The sequence below is a fragment of the Sphaeramia orbicularis genome, chromosome 21 (assembly GCF_902148855.1).
Source record: "Sphaeramia orbicularis chromosome 21, fSphaOr1.1, whole genome shotgun sequence".
NCBI lineage: Eukaryota > Metazoa > Chordata > Actinopteri > Kurtiformes > Apogonidae > Sphaeramia > Sphaeramia orbicularis.
In genome coordinates, this window is record NC_043977.1 from 42,000,546 (window position 1) to 42,012,579 (window position 12,034).

The following is a 12,034-nucleotide window of genomic DNA, read 5'->3' on the forward strand; positions in this document are numbered from 1 at the left end:
TGCCAGGTTGTAGCACTGGTGCTCATTTCCACCTGCAGTCCCTGAACAGGCTGATGTTCTCATAAAAAAACAGACATTAATAAAAACTAAAACAGTAAAAAACTGTAAAAAAAAACAAACAAAAAACAAAACAAAACAAAACAAAACAAAAAAAGCATTTCTGTAAGTCCATCTACACTGAACAAAAATATAAACGCACCACTTTTGTTTTTGCTCCCATTTGTCATGAACTGAACTGAAAGATCTAAAACTTTTTCTGTGTACACACAAGGTTTATTTCTCTCAAATATTGTTCACAAATCTGTCTAAATTTGTGTTAGTGAACACTTCTTCTTTGCTGAGATAATCCATCCACCTCACAGGTGTGGCATATCAAGATGCTGATTAGACAGCAGGATTTTTGCACAGGTGTGCCTTAGGCTGGCCACAATAAAAGGCCACTCCAAAATGTGCAGTTTTATCACACAGCACAGTACCACAGATGTCACAAGTTTTGAGGGAATATGCACTGGTCATGCTGACTTCAGGAATCTCCACCAGAGCTATTGCCTGTGAACTGAATGTTCATTTCTCTACCATAAGCCATCTCCAAAGCTGTTTCAGAGAATTCATGAAGAAGACTGTGTGAGGAAAATGGTGGTCACACCAAATACTGACTGGTTTTCTGACCCCCCTGGACCACCCAATACAGTAAAAGTGCACATTTTAGAGTGGCCTTTTATTGTGGCCAGCCTAAGTCACACCTGTGCAATAATCCTGCTGTCTAATCAGCATCTGGATCTGCCACACCTGTGAGGTGGATGGATTATCTCAGCAAAGGACAAAGGAGAAGTGCTCACTAACACAGATTTAGACAAATTTATGAACAATATTTGAGAGAAATAGGCCTTTTGTGTACATAGAAAAAGTTTTAGATCTTTGCGTTCAGCTCATGAAAAATGGGAGCAAAAACAAAAGTGGTGCGTTTATATTTTTGTTCAGTGTATATAAAATATTCATTCACATCCAACCATTCACTCTTATTCGTCCCACTGCAGTCCGTCACACACATTAATGATATGAATGTCAGTGTATTATGGGATGGTGCATAAGCGTCCACAGTGTTGGCTGACATGAAACTAAAACAACAAAACCCATAAACATACAAGAGAACAGCTGGAGAATAACTGTCCACTGTAGTGACCAGTATTCATGAAAGGGTTAATGTTCTGACAAGTGTAATGGAAACAGGCTCATTGCAGCCACTGATATTGTTAAAATGTTCATCTTTGTTCCCAAAATTTGTTTGTTGTTCTAAAAAAAAAAGTAACTTTATTGTCATAGCTGTAAAATAATTGCACATTTCCTACTTTTATTTGTTTAAAATATTGTCTCAGGGAGCAGTCTGGTCAAGTTTATTTGTATTATTCTAGTAAAAATCTATGTTATTTTTAATTTGCACAACAAATTATTCAAGGAAAAGAAAAAAATATTGTCACAATACTGATGTTTTTTTCAATAAATATTACAGTTGCACCACTTTTACAATTTTGTTGGGGTTGAGGGGGGCCTGGAGATTTTTCGTCCTCTAAAGGGGGACCTGAAAACAAAGAAAAAGATTGAGAACCACAGTTTTAGTGATATGTAGCTCTCACAGGATGGTGCTGCTACAAACGTATGATGATCTTATACAATACAATGCATTGTTGTAAGTTAACATAAAGTTCTTGAGGAGTAAAATGCTGCAAAAAAAAAAAAAAAAAAAATCCAAATACATTAAAAACAAAGTAACAGCAGCCGTTTCCCATTTGCTAATAACACATACTTTAACCCTTTCATGCATAGTGGTCACTCCAGTGGACAGTTCTTCTCCAGCTGTTCTCTTGTATATTCATGGGTTTTGTTTTAGTTCCATATCAGCCAACACAGTGGACACTTATGCACCATCCCATAATAATACACTGACATTCATACCATTACTGTAACTTTGCTGTTCTTGATAAACCTGATCTGCAGTAACATGTTTGAGTGTAAATCAATTGCTAATTGTTATTAGATTGTAATTAACAGTTTTCTGAATCAAAAAGTTTTTTTTGTATATTATCTCCTCTCTATTAGAGTATGTTAAAATGTGAGAAAACATCAGTTTAGCTGCATGAAAAATGTTTTTATTTCATAGTTTTCACACTGTATGTCACTTTCTTAGGATTGTTTCTTTGCTTCAAAAGTTAAAGGCATGGTGTTGAGTAGGGGTGGTAGAAAATATCGATTTTGCTATATATATTTAATTTCACAATACTGTATCGATATTGAAAAGTACTGATTTGATGTTTTTAGGTATTTATTCAAATGCAGATGTGGTGGAGGTTCATTTTTTTAAATTTTTTTTTATTGTTTATATCTTATTTATTATTATTTAACCCTCCGGTATCCTGTCCAGCAAGGCCCTTACTAAGCACCAGGTGTGCCTTTTTGGCACACTTGTGGAATAATGTCCAAAAAAATTCAGTTTGTTTTTAATTCTTTTACAGTTTTTTCTATTTCATCAACTTGAGCCGTGAATAAAAATACCACATACTCAATAACTGTCACATTTTTTAACCCTTTAAATGCCGTTTTTGTATTGTGAACAAAGCATTTTTTTGGATGCAAAAAACACATTTTTTTTTTCAATATACTACTTAAAAAGTGGATCACATATTATTTGATTTTTGCAGCCTGGCATACAGGGTGAGTCAGAAAAAATGTTCTTTTCATTTAAAGAAATTGTACCACTGAAATGGAAATGCTTATTTTTCTTTTGATCATACAGTCATATTGATGTGGTTATTGAGCATGTCTGGCGATTGAATCATTGATTTATGGCATAGCATAACAGAGGGAATGTCCATTGCTTATTGTGCACCGAAATATCTGCCAACACAGTTTATGCCACCGTGAATGAAATTGAAATTGTCAACCATTACAGCATGTTTACTCGCCATCAAAATGTTTTGTCTCAACGAAGTCGTCCGGCACGACCTTCAACCTGGCTACCATTCAGATTGATGCAAATCTGTGCTCGTTGTCGCATCTGTAACACAGCTCTTCTCGCCATTCGTGTTCGCTGTAGGGCTTGGATTTCAGCCGTGATGCGATTTCGGAGTTCCTGAAGAGTTTGTGGAACAGTCTGATACACCCTGGGCACTGTCATGTAGGCCTATGTCCTGAGTGTGAAAGCAAAGCCCCGACTCCTGTAATTGTTGTCAATTTCAAGTTTGTTCACTGTGGCATACATTGTGTTGGCAGGTATTTCAGTGCCCAATAAACAATGGACCTTCTCTCTCTTATGCAATGCAATAAATCTATGACTACATCACCAGACATGCTCAATAACCACATCAGTATGACTGTATGGTCAAAAGGAAAATCAGTGTTTCCGTTTTAGCAGTACAATTTCTTTAAATGGAAAGAGCGTTTTTTCTGACTCACCCTGTATGTCAATGATTAACTCCAACACTGGTTAATTTGCATTATTATTTTTGGCGCTAGGTCAAATGTTCAAAAGTACTAGCATCTGTCACCAAGTGTGCATAAAATGCACATCTATAAATCAAACTATTAAATATTATATATTGATTTATTTTTCTGCTCTAATTTGATTTTATTTTAGTAAATCAAGGTCAGCCCTAATCATACATATCAAATGGAAGAAATAGTGCATTTTTGGCACACTTGGGAGACAGATGCTAGTCTTGTAATTTTCAAATGTTTACAACGTGCAAATTTTATTTGGTGGCCAGGATTTTAAAGATCATGCAAAAATGAACAACTTTTTAATTCTAACCTTATTTAAATTGTGAAAAATAATATGAAGTTTTTTAACACGAAGTGCAAAGTGTGCCTAAAAGGCGCACCTGGATACCAGAGGGTAAACACTGTTTTATTAAATAATACTTATTTGAAGCAGCCTAAAAGCACTTTTTACTGTCTGAGAGAGGCACATGTTAGTTCCTTTGGAAACCAGGAGAATTAGAAAAAAATTGTGATATTGCATTAGATCCTGTTCTGATCAAATAGAAATGTTTAGTATTTGTACATATTCCTGGTGTAATTCAATTCTTCCAGGAAATAATCTTCAAAAAATAAAAAAAGAAACAAACAAAAAATGGCCTTTTTAACAGTATCATGATATATTGATATCGTGATACATCATATCGTGATCCTAGTATTGTGATTTGTATCGTATCGCCAGGTTATTGCCAATACACAGCCCTAGTTTCTAGCAGAGTGTACATTTTTGTAATTCCATGATAAAATGGGGTCATAAAAAAATTTCAATTGCTTTGTTTTTTTCTTGCCTAAAGAGGACTAAAAACACTCAGGTAAAAAATCTTGACAAAAGTTCTCATAATTCATGCATGAAAGGGTTAACAGAAGTCAGATAATGACTCATTTTTACCTTGAAAAGATCTTAATATTTCAAAAACGTGGACACAAAGACTTAAAATTGACAAATAAGTTTTTAATTCAGTCATAATTGTTTGAGGATTACAGTCAGTGTGTAAGAGGCAGCTTTCAAAAAGTGCACAGCAGCAAACATACTCCCAGTGTCCCAGAGGTTCCCTGTCCTTCTGAAGGTTTTGGACCACTCATTAAAAACATACTGTCTGTACCTGCATAGCTCTGATTCACTGTTCATGTCTACTATCAGCACATCTAAGGTTAAAGCAGAAAAAACACACCTACTGCAGTTACATATTCAGAATACAAACCGTGGCTCATTAAGTGGTTCATTATGAGGTGCACGTTTGGTCACTCAGTCCTGTGACCCAGTGTTCATCGAAGCAACTTTGTATTCTAAGAGGACGACTGCACCTTTTAAGTTGCACTGTGTTTCCATTTGGACACCAGAAGGCACACTGTTATTTAGAGACTCTAAAACTGCAGGAAAATCACAGAGTCCTGCCAGTTTTAACCCTTTCATGCATGATGTCCACATTTGTGGACACACAGTTTAAGCTCTCTTTCCAAAGGGTCATAAAGGTAATACTCTCCAAACCTCCTGGGGGCCGTCTCTATAGACCCTCAGCAATACAATGAAAAAAAAGTATCATCTAAGGCTACGTTCAGACTGTCGACAAATGTGGCCTAAATCTGATTTTTTGCCCATATGTGACCTGTATCCGATCTATTAAAGACAGTTTGAACCAGTTTTTTCAAATCCAACCCAGGCCACTTTCATATATGGTCCAGTGGCAGCTGCTCTTCTTTCAGACAGGGGAAGCTCATTGTTGGCTTACATAAAAAAATTTGTCAAGTTATTTAAACATAAATTCGGCCCTCCGTTCCTTTTTAAGAAAATGGTCAGTGACCATTATTATTACTATTATTATTATTATTATTATTATTATTATTGTACCAAGTCGGCGTCTTTTCCAGGGACTGGACCAGTGTCCTCTCAATATCCATCAGAGCTGGGCTGCTTAGACAGCCTTGGTCCATTGTGTTGCAGGTGTAAGACTTCAGCCTTTTTAAACTACAGATGCTCCTTTCACTGCGACCTAGCCGACAGTTTGATTGATTTAACTATCTACAAAACGATATTAAACTCGAACAAGAAATGATTAAATTATGTAACTGAAACAAGAAAACGCTGAAATTATGTTAAATTGAAACAAGGAAGTACAATGAGTGTGTTTTATTTACGGTGCAAGAAATGAACGAGTAATTTTGTAGTGGTTTCTCTCTGATTTCACAGCAGAATGTGTGACGGTATTAAACTGAACTGTGTCAGTGAAGGAGGAGATCTGAAACTAGCTGTCAATCAAATGGGATTCAGCCTTTCGACCGATCCTCCAATCAGCACGTGGGATTCTGGCGTCCAGCCCGGCTGAGCTCCGCCTACAGCTCCATTCACCCCCAGAGACGCCCGGCGTCTGGGGGCGGGACAACATCGTGGCATTTATCCAATTACCGTCCAGTTTTGAGGCAATGAAAAAAACTGTTCCACTCAGTCCCATTGAAGCCCAGAGACGCCCGCAGTCTACGGACAAATGCACTGAGCAGAGATTGAATGAGAAAACAGCGCAACGGGAATGGAGGAGAAGCGAACAACATTGCGTCCGCTGATTTGTGATAAAGCTGATTTGAACGAACTCATCTGTGAGATGAACGTGTTCTAACACATTTGTAATCAATAAAATGTCAACACAACCATTTAACCATTTAATTTTCGTAATTTTAGGGGAAGCCGGGCTTCCCTTGCAGTCTATGAGAAATCGCCACTGATATGGTCCTAAATCCGATACATATCTGATGTTTTGCAGTATGACTTCATTCTGAACGGCCAGGTCACATTTATCCAACCTTTACGTCATTGAAATGCAACAAATATCCCTCCATATTTACTTCCGTAAACACAACGTGTGTCTGCGTGGTCACGTATTACGTCAGGACCTCTTGTGCATGTGGATCACTTCAGGGTCGCAGTCAGTTCATACTCAAAACTGATAGAAGTCGCATTTAATCTATAATATGAATGAGCACATAAAAAAAAATCAGATTTCACCAAAAAATCCTAATTGCGCATTGAGACCTGCTGTCTGAACGTAGCCTTAGTTTTAGAATTTGGACTACTCTGTGATCTCATAAAGTTAACCTTCTAAGACCCAGCTATGGGTTTTCTGTCCACGTTCATGGACAAGAGTTTCACAGTTTTATACAACCCCCTCCCCAAAATACACCCAAACTGTCTACTGCAAGAACCATTCCATAAAAATGTCTAAAAATGCGTCTATAAAAACTGTTGCATCATGATGTTTCCAATATAGGCAATTGTTTAATTAAAAAAAGCTAAAACTTGTACTTTCCTGGGTCTCAGGAGGTTAAATATCCTCTTAATAAAACCATATTTAAAAAAAAAAAATCATAATGTATTTCAACTTTAGCCTAATTTTGAGTAATAAAAATCACTCTAAAAAAAAATCTAGATCCTTTTTTCATAATTCATGCATGAAAGGGTTAAACTCAGTGTTACATCTTTACTTGCAAACAGTGTGAGGTTTAAGTGTGGCTTGGAAAAATCAGACTGTATTTTACAGTATGAGGCTCAGTACAGAGGGTGTCAGGGTCACTGTTCACCTTGAATGCCCTAAAAACATAAAAAACACAAGCAAAATAGAAAAAAGAACTGTAGTGTGATTATGTACAGTTCTTTTCAACATGTCCTTGGTCTGTTATGTGGCTGTAAATTACATTCACATCATATAAATGTAACAGTTAGCCTTCGTAGTTACCTTTCCAGTAGCCATAAGCTAATTGGTAGTTAGCTTAACAGAGGCAAGCTAACAGAAAATTACTTATGTGTGGCTAACACTATAAGCTATGTCATTATGTACAGAGTCAGATAGGTTATATATGCTAGTATTGTTACATATTTGTCTAGCTATTGATAAAAATTATATGTAATATGTGTAATGTTAGCTATTAGCTTACTAAGGCTAACAGCTACCAGAAAAATACTTAATGCCGAGTCTGAAATCACTCCATGTTGACATGCTGTCTGAATGTATAGCGAAAACATTTATATCCTATACCAGAGGTGTCAAAGTGTCAAAGTGGGCCGGACCACTAAAATAATATAAATAATAGGATAAGAACTTTTGAGTGAAAAAAGTAAATTTCGTAATGAAAATGTTAACATCTACGAATTGTACTTGAACATAACATGAACTAATATGAACAACCTGAAAATTCTTCAGTAAAATAAGTAAAATGTTAACAATATTACGCCTCAGTTTGTCATTTATACATGTGAAACACAACTTAGAGATCACAGTGGATCTACAAATACACAAAACATTAAATAACAGGGAGAATATTATTACAATTCCACATACTTCTCTTAAGACATTTCAGATATTCACATTTTTTGTAAAATGCTAGTCTGTAAATGTGAACATTTTTGTGTAATTGTACTTTTTTTTTACACCAAAACAAAGAGACAAATTTCATTATTTATAGGTTATTATGACAGTAACAGTGACAGTCTGATCCACGTTAGACTGAAATGACCTGAAATGATTTTAACATCCTTGATTGTTTATATCTTCAGTGTAATTTTTGCATTTTACAAATTCATCCCAGGGGGCCGGATTGAAAGCTTTGGCGGGCCGGATTTGGACCCTGGGCTGCGTGTTTGACACCTGTGACCTAAAGAGTAACTTTTCAGTGAGATATAAGAACTTCTTTTTAATCCAAGATTTTTTTTTTTGCTTAATTTAAGCAAAAAAAAATCTGCCAATGGATCAACCTTATATACTATAAGGTTGACTTAAAATATCCCACAATGCATTATGACAGGTAGTGACCACGGCACATTAGGGGAAAAACAGTATAGAAAAATTTTGGTTTAGTATGTTTTAGGTACAGGGGTCTTCGGTTTGATACATTTTCAATATGTTTTCAGTACAGTGAAGGAGACCAGTGTGTGTGTGTGTGTGTGTGTGTGTGTGTGTGTGTGTGTGTATGGGGTGTGTGTGTGTGTGTGTGTGTGTATGGGGGTGCGCTCTGTAACTACTGAAAACCGAAAGTGAAACTTAACATACTTCGGATGTCTGACCCAGCTTCTGTGCCTCTGTTATAGCCTCTGTTGTCATGTTTACCCCCCCCTTGTCGGCGCCCCAGCCTCAGAATAAAGTGTTTTGGTTTTTTTTGCAGCGGCGCTGAGAATGGGTTCTGCTTGCGTTCACCCCGCTTCCCCAGTGTTTGCGTTCTTCACATAGGCTACATGTATCCTTTCAGTACACCTCTGTATTGTATCGAAGGCCCTGAACCATAACGCTTTGGTACAAACAAGTGCACCGTTACACCCCTACTGCACATACGTTGTAAATTACGACTTTGCTGTTTCAGAGCCAGTCCCTTTCAATTCAATGGGAAAGCTGAATGTCATTTACAGATTTTGATCAGTCCTTTTGCCCTAAAGCAAACATGTGGCCCGGAGGCCAAAACTGGCCTGTCAAAGAGTCCAATGCGGCCCGTGGGATGAATTTGTGAAATGCAAAAATTACACTGAAGTTATTAACGATCAATGATGTAAAAATCATTTTAGGTCAATTCAATCTAAACTGGGTCAGACCAGTAAAATACTATCATAATAACCTATAAATAAAGAAAACCACAAATTTCTCTCTTTCTTTTAGTGTAAAAAAGGTAAAATTATACAAATATTTACATTTACGGACTAGTCTTTTACAAAAAAATGTGAACAACCTGAAATTTCTTGAGAGAAGTATGTGAAATTTTACCAACATTCTACCTTTTACTAAATGTAAGGATCATTCACAAGGCAGGTTACACAGATCACACAAATGCATTCTTTTTACAGTCAAAGTTACTAAAACTCAAAGACATCATAGAACTACAAACAACACAAATCATATTCAAAGCCAAAAAATAATCTACTACCAGGAAACATACAGAAATTATTCACTGAAAGGGAAGGGAGTTATAATTTAAGAGGTAGATTTAATTTCAAAATTCAGAGGGTGCGTACTACAAGGAAAAGTTTTAGCATATGTGTGTGTGGTGTTAAAGTGTGGAATAGACTGAGGGAGGAGCACAAGGAATGTTCAGACATAAGACAATTCAAAACACTTATAAGAACATGTTTTTCACAAGATATAGGGAAGAGGGTTATTAATTGTCACCATATGTTCACTGTTGTTTATGTACATATTTCCTTCCTTGAGTTAGTTATTATTTGTTTATTTATTCGCTGGCACAACTAAGAAAGGCACTGGTAAAAGATTATATGTGTATTTGTATGTGTGTATATGTATAAACGTATATATGTGTATATGGATGAATGAGTGTGTGTGTATGTGTGCTTGTGTGTGTGTGAATAGATGTATAAATATAGAAGAGTAATGTAAAAGGAAGAGGGACATATATTAATAATATTGTAGGGAGCGGGGGTGGGATTAAATAAATTATACTTCTTTCCACCCCTTTTCGGGCATGTAAATGGAATTACTGTGATTTTCTTCTGACTAAGATTGTTATGATTCTTGATATTTGTATTATTATGTATGTTTTGCAAGTGCATGTATGTTAAATTTCATTGCATGTTTGGAATAAATCACTAAATCAAATCAAATCAAATGTTTTGTGTGTTTGTAGATCCAGTGTGATCTGTAAGTAGTGATTCACATGTATAAATGATAAACTAAGGCGTAATATTCTTAAAATTGCACTTATTTTTCTTAAGAATTTTCAGGTTGTTCATTTTTGTTCGTGTTATGTTCGAGTACAGTTCGTAGATGTAAACGTTTTCATTACGGAATTTGACTTTTTTCACTCAAAAATATAAGAAAAAACTTTGGAGTTGATATTATTTCTAAGTTCTTATCCTATTATTTATATTATTTTACTGGTCTGGCCCACTTTATATCATATTAGTTTGTATGTGGCCCCTGAACTAAAATGAGTTTGACACCCCTGCCCTAAAGTCAGCATTAGACTAATGTTCCACAAACCACACATGTTCTGAACATTCTGATATTAAAATGACATTTTTGAGGAACACAGATCAGGAGATTATGGACTTTATTTGACTCCTGTCGGTGTCTCTGCAATGAACTCTTGTGATTTCTTACAACATAAATTACATCTGAAGGAGGTAAAAAGAGCAGGAAAATAAAACAGGTGATAACTACAACGAAACAATGTTAACTACTAGTAAAAAAATGTCATATCAGTGTATTATTACTAACCCTTCTGACACCCTTCGGCCAATAGGAGACAGGAAGTGAACTGTTTCCTGTCCCTGAGGAAGTGTATTCACCACAGTCTCTGTAAATAGAGGATCTTTGACATTAGCTGGTAATAATTCCACAGTACATTAAGTGTTAGAATTTATATTATGAACGCCAACGTCACCCAGTCTTACATCTGCTGCACTTATAATACAAACTGATGAGTGCCTGAAATGAGTTTGAGTGAATAATGGAGTGATTTCAGAAACAACAGACAGTAAGTAACATCAGTGTTCACAGTTGTACATGATTCAGCTTAAGTTACATTTTTTTAATGGAAAAAAAATGAAGGTATAATATTTCCAGCTGATTAAGTGAATACAACTTTATGTTTGTGTTCCTGGCCTGGACAAATAAACCCAAAGTGTACAGATGTGTGCAGGTTATGGGGTTTGTGTATTATTCAGAACAAAGTTTGATGATGAAAAAATTATGCGAGCCAAGTTCTCCCCATACTGAAACGTACAACTTGTTACTACTAATTATTTGGCCAAACCGATTGATCGGTCTATTTTATAAAGGCTACTGAGTTAAATGAGCACTATAAATGAATTGAGGCACTTTCTTTTACAAAAATATGTCCAATAAAACATATAAAAACATATAAAAGTTTAATGGTTCTAAGTGTTTTTTTTATTCTGAGGGTCTATATTTATGAATCAAAAAGCCCCTTTTAAATCAGCAGCATCTTTAAGGTTTGACAAATGTACTCAAGGACCATAATTGCTGGTGTAATAAACAGAATAACAGCGACAGAGCAAACCCATGGAGTGCAGAGTGAGGGATTTCTTGTATATATCGGCTAAAATTTACTTAGGGGGTCAAATGAGTGGCCATTTTTGTCAAAAAAAAAAAAAAAAAAGTTGTAAGAAATGCATAGAACTGTGTTGAAATGATGCTAATACATTTGTGCACAGACTACTGATATTTGACAGTGGAAGCTATATTTTCAGAAATATTGGATTTTGAATAGCACGTGTATGTGAAAACTTTTGCTGGTGGACGGACGTGACATTACCCATGATGATCTGGTCAGTACCAGTACTTTATTAGTAATAAACTTATATACTTACTATTGCTAATTATCCTCTTATTCATAAATGTTAGTACTGTGGATCTAAAACAATAACAGCTGACACAAAAACACAAAATGTGGCAGTGGACGGATGTGACATGGTTGTTACAGATCCCATCATACTGATGCTCTGCAGCCATGTCACCGTTTACACTAATGATCCCTGTGCAAAAACTAGTAT

The 12,034-nt window shown here is 35.8% G+C and overlaps 1 long non-coding RNA gene across 1 annotated transcript; it reads right to left on the bottom strand.

The window, feature by feature from the left end:
- Window positions 1-4,468: 4,468 nt before the first annotated feature.
- LOC115412631 (uncharacterized) lies at window positions 4,469-7,658 on the bottom strand. Its single transcript, XR_003934358.1, has 2 exons — window positions 6,988-7,658; window positions 4,469-4,938 (listed from the first exon to the last, which is right to left on the bottom strand). It is a non-coding gene; the product is annotated as an uncharacterized LOC115412631 (long non-coding RNA).
- Window positions 7,659-12,034: the final 4,376 nt, after the last annotated feature.